Genomic DNA, 8,195 nt, shown 5'->3' with positions numbered 1-8,195 from the left:
AGAGACAAGACCAGTCACCCTGCACAAGGAGAGAGAGAGAGCAGTGAGCAGTCTTTATTACAGGAGGGGGCGGCAACAAGACCAGTCACGCTGCACAAGTAGAGAGAGCAGCAGTGACTAGTCTTTATTACAGGACAAGGGCAAAGGCTCACAATGGATTACTGCACAGATCTGGAAGAAATACACAAAGCTCACCAAGATTTAGGTAAGATTACACATGACTCTGGTATTTAGACAATATTTGCTTTTCCTGGAGTTCAACTTTAACAAATAGAAGCAGCCCTTGAAATTATCTACATTGCCCTATCACCTATGTAACTCTAATAAACAACAAATTTATAGACAGTAGACGGCAATAATAAAAGTCATCGTCCCCATGAGAAGCACCAGATGTAACTGAATCCCCTGTCAGTACATTAGAAGCATCCCTGAGATTAATATAACAGATACGTTTACTGCCCTGGTGTGGCTGCCTGAGAGCTGAGTTTTGGAGAATGTCCTCTAATGCTCAAAACAGAATGTCATCAACTCGAAGGACTTGGCACTAAAGCTGACCATCTCTGCACTGACCTGACCTACAAGAGATCTGGATGTCCATGGCTCGAGCCTGCCTGCGGTGGCTCTCTGGTTAAGGTGGTGTACCGGGCCAAGTAGCATACGTGGCTCTGAAGTGCGGGGAAGCTCTTAGACAGGTGTCCCCAGTGGGAGATTTATCCTCACCTCCTGTTTCAGCGACAAGTGAAAGAGTTTGGACTCTCTATTCTTGTGGTCACCAGGGTGAAACTCTGCAGCAGATAGACAGCAATAAAAACCTGACAGAGGTTCTAATCCTTCCTCGCTTCATCCCAAACTATATAGATTATATATATATATATATCTATATATAGATATATCTATCTAGATCTAGATCTAGATAGATATATCTATATATATACATATATATATATAGATGTATATAGATATATATAATTGTATGTAACCCATTAGCAGCATATCTCTTAACCCAGGCATGCTATTGGTGGTTGTAAATACCTTAGCAGAGCAGATAAAAGGAATACAAATTTTAGGCTGGTATTTTTTTTTAACTGGTACAATTAAAATCTATTTATATTCCATAAATCCTGATATGGGAAAGTTACATGCATAACAAGCATCTACTCGAATGTATAAGTAAATCACGATCATGTAGATACCAAACACCCCTGTAATATGGGGTGAAAAAAGCTGATGGGACACATTACACCTTCTGAGGAAGCCATACATAAAATACATATCATGTCTCATGTCTATCAAATCTCTGCAATAATATGTTGGTTGTTGGATTATAAAATAGCATCATCTGGAAATATTGATATAGAAAAGTGACATTACATGGACGGTCTGCTGAAGTATAGTTAAACACTTCAGTCCTCCTACCCCAAACCCCTTAGCCCTCAATTTTCAGTCGAAACCATGCCATTCATGAGAGCCGATGATTGGACTTGTAGCTGCCTCATTTCCCACCCTCGGCTTATATTCGAGTCAATACTTTTTCCCAGTTTTTTGTGGTAAAATTAGGTACCTCGGCTTATATTCGGGACGGCTTATACTCGAGTATATACGGTATATAATATTTCCTGACACCCACATGGCAGCATACGATGGGTGTGGCCCCATTGTATGCTGCCATGTATTGTCGTCAGGAAAGGAAAATTACCGATAGTTAAGTATACAATTTTCCGTTATATATAAATATTGGAAATGCTGCAGGTATAATAACCTGAATATGTCTTTACATTAGCATGTATGAATCTTCCATATAGCAGAACTCAAATTGTACCAAGGGAAGGGCAGCAGAATAAGTCAATCTGGCTGTCATACATTGCACAGTGCTGTCAGTTATACAGAGGCAGAGGCAGTGAGTCGTTTCTACTTCTTTGTTCAATCAACATGCTAGGGGGCGGGTTCACTGACCAAACTCTTCTGGTTATCTGCACTAGAGAAATGTCAGGTCACTGATCTCACTGCGCTCTCTGACCGGCTAAACCGAACCAAAAAATCTTTCTGCAGATAAAAGTTCATTGCATTCCACCCGTGCCTTCTGCTTTTTTTTTTTCCTGGAGTTCAGCTTTCATTTTCAGACCACACAGCCTCCACCCAGACGCAATCGATCAAAGCTGAGGGCTTATTGTTGTGGATTTCTGCATATCGCCAGTTAATAATCCTCAGCGCCGGCTCTGGATTACATTACGGTTAAACCGCAGACCCATCACGACACACACACACATTATGGTTAAGGTCTTTCAAATCTCCCTGAAATCAGGGGCATTCCAGGAACAGGGGCTGACTCACTCTGCATTCACATGCATGGAGTTTATTTATTCAGAAAGTTGCAGCTGTTTTCACGCACAAGTTGTAAAGCTGTGCGACGCACCTGCGTCGCACATAAATCACCGCCACATCTGCGTTCAATGTCAGACGTAAACCTGAGATCATCACTGAAATATTATGTTTATTTTAAGCATACGCAGGCTCCAAAGGTTATGAAGTCATATGGAGATGTACACATTACAACAACCCACAGGGGTAACATTTGTTGGCCTATAGGTAGGCAAGTTAAGGGTTTATAGTCATCTCACCAGACATATTTTTCCCATCGCCAGTGGAAATATAATTTCAAGTTTATTTAAAGGGACTCTGTCACCTTGTACTTACAGGGGAAAGCGAAAGGGCCTCTTTATAGCCTACCCTCAACCCGTTTATACTCACTTTCACAGAGCTCCACCGTCGCTGCTTACTTCAGCTCAGCCGCTGCAAAATACCAACTGCTGGCTGGTGTCCTAGCTTGCGGGGAGCGATGACGTCACCTCCTCCATAACATAACATTGTTTAAACCTAGCATTCAGCCCCTAGCACTGAGCACCACATCAATGGAGGAGATCAGATGCTCCACCCACACCTGGAGCATTGAGTATTTTGTGGCAGTGAATGAAGGAGCGTTGGGGAAGTGCTGTGAACGTGAGCATAGGTAGGCCTGAATAGGCGATGTGACTGGGTCGTTTTTAATTCTGTGACAATATTCTAAGTCAGGACAGAACCAGTAAGACAAATACAGTTCTATGTAATCAAAGGTCGTGCTAGAAGGGGAGGGATGCTTTGGACACCTATGGTTGTGTGCTCATAGCCTCCAGTGAAGGATAACTGGTCGTGTGTTTTACAGTAAAGTTATTTACCTTGCCCACCAGTTTGCCCAGTGGACACACCAATATGCTGGTTTGGATTTAAAGTTTAGAGGCTGAATCATTGAGCAGGACTTTAGAGAGAACAGTTACCAGGAATAACTGGCCAAGTTGTTTCTATGTGAGAGAAAAAATCATGACTCCAAGAATGGTCACAGGACAACTTTTGGGACAGTAGTCACCAGGAACAACTCTGGCCAAGTTGGTTCTTTGTGAACCAATCACTTTGTGGACCCCAAGAATGGCCACAGGACAATTTTAGAGAGAGAGGTCACCAGGAACAACTCTGGTCCAACCTGAAAAAGAAAATCCATCCCATTTCTAACCCCAAGAATGGTCATAGGACAACTTTTGGGACAGCGGTCACCAGGAACAACTGGACAAATTGGTTCTATGTGAGTAAGAAAATCCCTCACTTTTCTGACCTCGACAACGGTCAGAGGACAACTTTATAAAGGGCACTCAGCAGGAACAAGTTTGGTTCTATGTGCACAAATCTCTTCTTGGACCCCAAGAATGACCGCAGGTCAACTTTAGAGGGAGTGGTAACCAGGAACAACTCTGACCAAATTGGTTCCACCTGAGCGACAAAACCCATCACCTCCCTGACCCCAAGAATAGTCGCTTATAATTTTTAAAGGACAAGAGAAGCAGGAGATAGACATGATATTGAAAAGGCATGTGTGCCAGGAAGCCATATCTGCAGTGTGGCATTGTTGCCATGAAGAAGGGTTTACAACCTTCAGTATTTGAGCACCCAGAATCTCTACGATTTAATTGTTGCCAAATGTGTTTTATGAAAGCATTAAGAAGAGCGCCTGCCTGTGCCAGTCTGATAGCTTCCTCCCACCACTGTGTCTGTCATTCTAAGCTTCCTCTAGCATTTCAAAATCCCAAAAAAATTCCTAGTACCAATATACAGTGTTCAATCTTTCAGGCATGTTCCTCTCAAACTGAAGAAGCCTTGTATTGCTCACAGCTCATGCACAAGGATCTCATGTACCAGAGTCTGCAGTGTACTTCAACTTTCATTGCTTGAGGAACAAAATGTAAAACAAAGTAAATAATCATCCCAAGAGATATTTGTATATTTGTGAATAGAGAGCAGTAGTCTAGTGGGAGGTCATAATGAACCATTCCACTGTAATTAGTATTTAATTCGTTCTCGTGTATGATTAATTACTTAGCACCTCACAAAGAGCGGGGACACTCAAATCTGTATGCTTTTGCACCAATTATAATAAAAGTTAAAGAAGATTGCAGGACAATCCTGTGGGGGTACAGAGGTCTTTTTTGAGAATCTCATGTGTATAGGAGACCCTGGAACCTGTCCATCTATAGAATCTAATAGAGAGAGATCACTCTTTGTCATTATTCACCTGCAGTCCATACAGCGTTGTGACCTTGCAAGATGATGGTGCTTGTAGTGATGACACGGATGGCACCATGTGGAACCCCAATGAAGATCAGATAGTCACACATGCAATGTATCATTGATCCTGTTTCATCCTATTGAATTAACATCACCTGAGCCAACGTTTCAGGGCCACGTAGGGTCCTTTTCTCAGGGTGACACGTCACGTCACAGGTCACATCATGTCACCCAAAGGAAGGGACCCTACGTGGCCCTGAAACGTTGGTTATGTATGAGAAATGGTGATGTTAATTCAATTAAACAAAACAGGATGAATGATACATTGCGAGTGTGCTGGTGACTATCTGATACTCTTTCACTGGTGACTTACATGTTGCAGAGTTTTTGGCAGTGAAGTAGCAATATCTTGGTCTCCCAGCAAGCGAGAGAGCGACACATACAAGTAGGTCTGTGCATTTTAGGGACAGGATCGCTATGCACGTACTACTTTTTTACTACTGCGTAGTAGTGCATTGCAGCCAGGATTGTGTTGGGGCGCCATTCAAATGAATGATAGCAAAACCCACCTGCTGCACTTTAATGCACTCTAGGTGTGTTGCATGATTGCATACATCAATCACAATGTACTGTGCCATTAACGCAACGCCATAGGCGTGCACAGCCTATTGCAATAGGGTGTGTACACAAAAGTACAAACACACATGCGTATACTTAAATATATATATATTTATTTATAAAGTATATACATACATACATACACAGACCTGAGGCATCCCGGAGTCCCATCTTTTCAACTGTCCCTTACCTCTTCCAGTAGGGGTGCAGTAATGAAACAGGGAACCTGGCAGGTGGTCATGTGAACACCCGCCCGGCTTCCTGATTGGGATGGAAGCCTGGAAGCCACGGCCACGTTGCCTCGCAGGTTCCCAGGCACCGAGGACTGCGGCTGTTATGTGAGGAGTCTAAGTGGCAAGTACTGCTGTGCTCTGTATATCTAAGCCCTATCTCTTTGTGATCTCCACACTGGCTCAGTGACTAAAAGCACTGCGCCCACTCTTGTGATTTTGGTGTTGCGCTTAAGGTGATTATGGTGCGCCCAGGCACACCATCTGCGCACACCTATGCGTGACACCTAGGTGTGAACGGGCCCTTAAGAAAACAGGATTCTCCACATATCCCCTCTGGCTGTTTTCCCCTGTGTCCCCCATAGTATGAAAAGTTGCTGCAAGTGCTCTCTAACTGTGTATAAATACCTCCAGGAACCCATTTCATTCTTAATAACAAAACGCTCACTCATATCTATTTTCTGCAAAATATATCACTTCCTAAAGTTTTGCTCACCTATACCTGAGAAGTGCATGGACCACAGGCTGACAAAGTCTGGTCTACGTACTTACAATATATCTAATCCTTTATAATAACATAGATCAATATCCCGACTCCCGAAGTGCCAGGTGGAAATTTCTGTATATAAGGTTTTGCTTCTTTTGCTGATAATTATCATTATGTGAGATACAATTGTTTTCAATGTAATAATAATTATTCACCAAAATCCGATCTAAAACCAACATTGTCACCAGCTCTGGAAGGGAAATGAGAGCCACCAAATCAAAGCTAAAACCCAAGCAGTGATCGGCGTCTCTGAACACCGGCGTATTTTCCACCACTTTTTGGCATATTAATGAATTCTTCTCATATCTGGTATAACAAGTGGAGATGTAGAAGCGAATTGCCAAAAATATTTAACCCAATTCAGTCACCTTATAATAAGATCTTGACACCCACAAACTATGACCTACATTTTTATATCTATAACAATCTGCGCTTTACATAACAGAGTTGATTTATGATGGATTAGAGACAGGGGTAGACAAACTCAGCACTCCAGCTGTTGTGGAACTACAAGTCCCCAAAGGGCATTCCAAGACTCTGACAGCTACAGGCATGACTGGACTTATAGTTTCACCACAGCAGGAGTGCCGAGGTCGCCTACCACTGAATTAAAGGAACACAGCTGTGAAAAATATGGTATCTGGCATGCAGCTAATACTTGTAATGATACTTATTTAGCACATTGATTAATTGTTTTTTAATGTCATATACCTTTGCTTGGGTGTTTTTCTCTTTTACCTGCAGAACGATCTGTGCAGCACAAGTGACATTTATAGGGGTCGGGACAAACTAGAACACTGCCAGGGGTGCTTACAATCAACACTTATATCCCATGGTTTTAATCTTGTTTATAAGCTGCTGTCAGACCCCATTCACACCAGAGCGACAGCGTTTCAGTTTTTTAACGTGTTTCATCGCATTTTATAGGTGTTTTCTGTTCATAAGCAATAGAGTTTTAACGCGCGTTTTCAGCTCGTTTTACAGTTGTCTAATGAAAAGCAGTCTCAGCTGCAAAAACGCACTAAAAAACACACAAAAACGCGCTGCTAGGTGCATTTCCTTTAAAGTCTATGGAGCAAAACGGGCTAAGTGCCACAAAAGAAGCCTCAGGGACTATTTCAAACACAAGACATATTTTGACGCACAATTCAGCGCGTTTGTGACTGCGGCCCCAAAAGAAATACATGGGATTTTATGTTGCATATTTCTCAGTGCAGAAAAAAACGTGCCATGAAACGCCCTGGTGTGAACGGGGCCTCTCTGTCACTTTTGCTCTACATATTAATGTGGAGAAGAATCCGAACAATAATGTGACATAAACAAAAAATATTCTATATACTGAATACTTTCATTCTATGAATGAACCACATACTGCTTTAAGACACAAACATTTTAGGGATAGTGATCCTTCCAGGACACTGGCTCTGGTCATAGCAATGGATGAGTTCCCAGCTGTCACATTTCTACAGCAGCCTAGAAGATGAAAGCTTCCCATCGAATGCCACAAGCAACACAGAAAGCTTTTATTGCACTCCCCATGGCTCCATAATGGGGACTATAGCAGTCATAAGTCACTATGATAACAGTGATCAATCAGTAGTAGTAGCATTGATCATTTAGTTAAACAATTGACTGTTAACAAGACAAGGAACAATGTACACAGTGCAGTAAACCATAACAACCAATCAGAATCCATCTTTTATTGTTGGAAATACAGATAAAGTGTCCTTATGGATGCCGTACTAAATGTATTCTGCTGCTTTTTGTAAGGCAAAGGTTACTGTTTAAAATCAGTAAGGCAGTATCAGCACTCCATTCAAAGTAAATGTTTTGGTGGTTCACACAAAACAAATAATGCAGCAACAGGTATTGAAGGCACTCAGTTCAGGCACTGTTCCATAGGTGAACAATGAACAGGGAGGATGGTAGAGCAGCTTAATTGCACTGTTATTTTGGCAAGTCATAGCCCGCTTTGAGGCAGGCGGTGGCTTGCTGAAACGTTAGTGCGATATAGCTACTATACCGTCTTCCTTATTCACCTATGGAAGCCGTTTGAGTCCCTACAGTACCTGAAGTGTAGACATGCAATACAAATAAAAAAAAAGATATATATATATTTATCATTATTATTGGTATACAGGATTTCTATAGCACCCATGGTTTGCGCAGCACCTTGCAAAATAAAGGGAGACGGTACAGTTAAAATACAA

This window comes from Nanorana parkeri, unplaced genomic scaffold (assembly GCF_000935625.1).
Source record: "Nanorana parkeri isolate BGI_ZX_2015 unplaced genomic scaffold, ASM93562v1 scaffold215, whole genome shotgun sequence".
NCBI lineage: Eukaryota > Metazoa > Chordata > Amphibia > Anura > Dicroglossidae > Nanorana > Nanorana parkeri.
Note: the sequence above shows the minus strand (reverse complement) of the source record.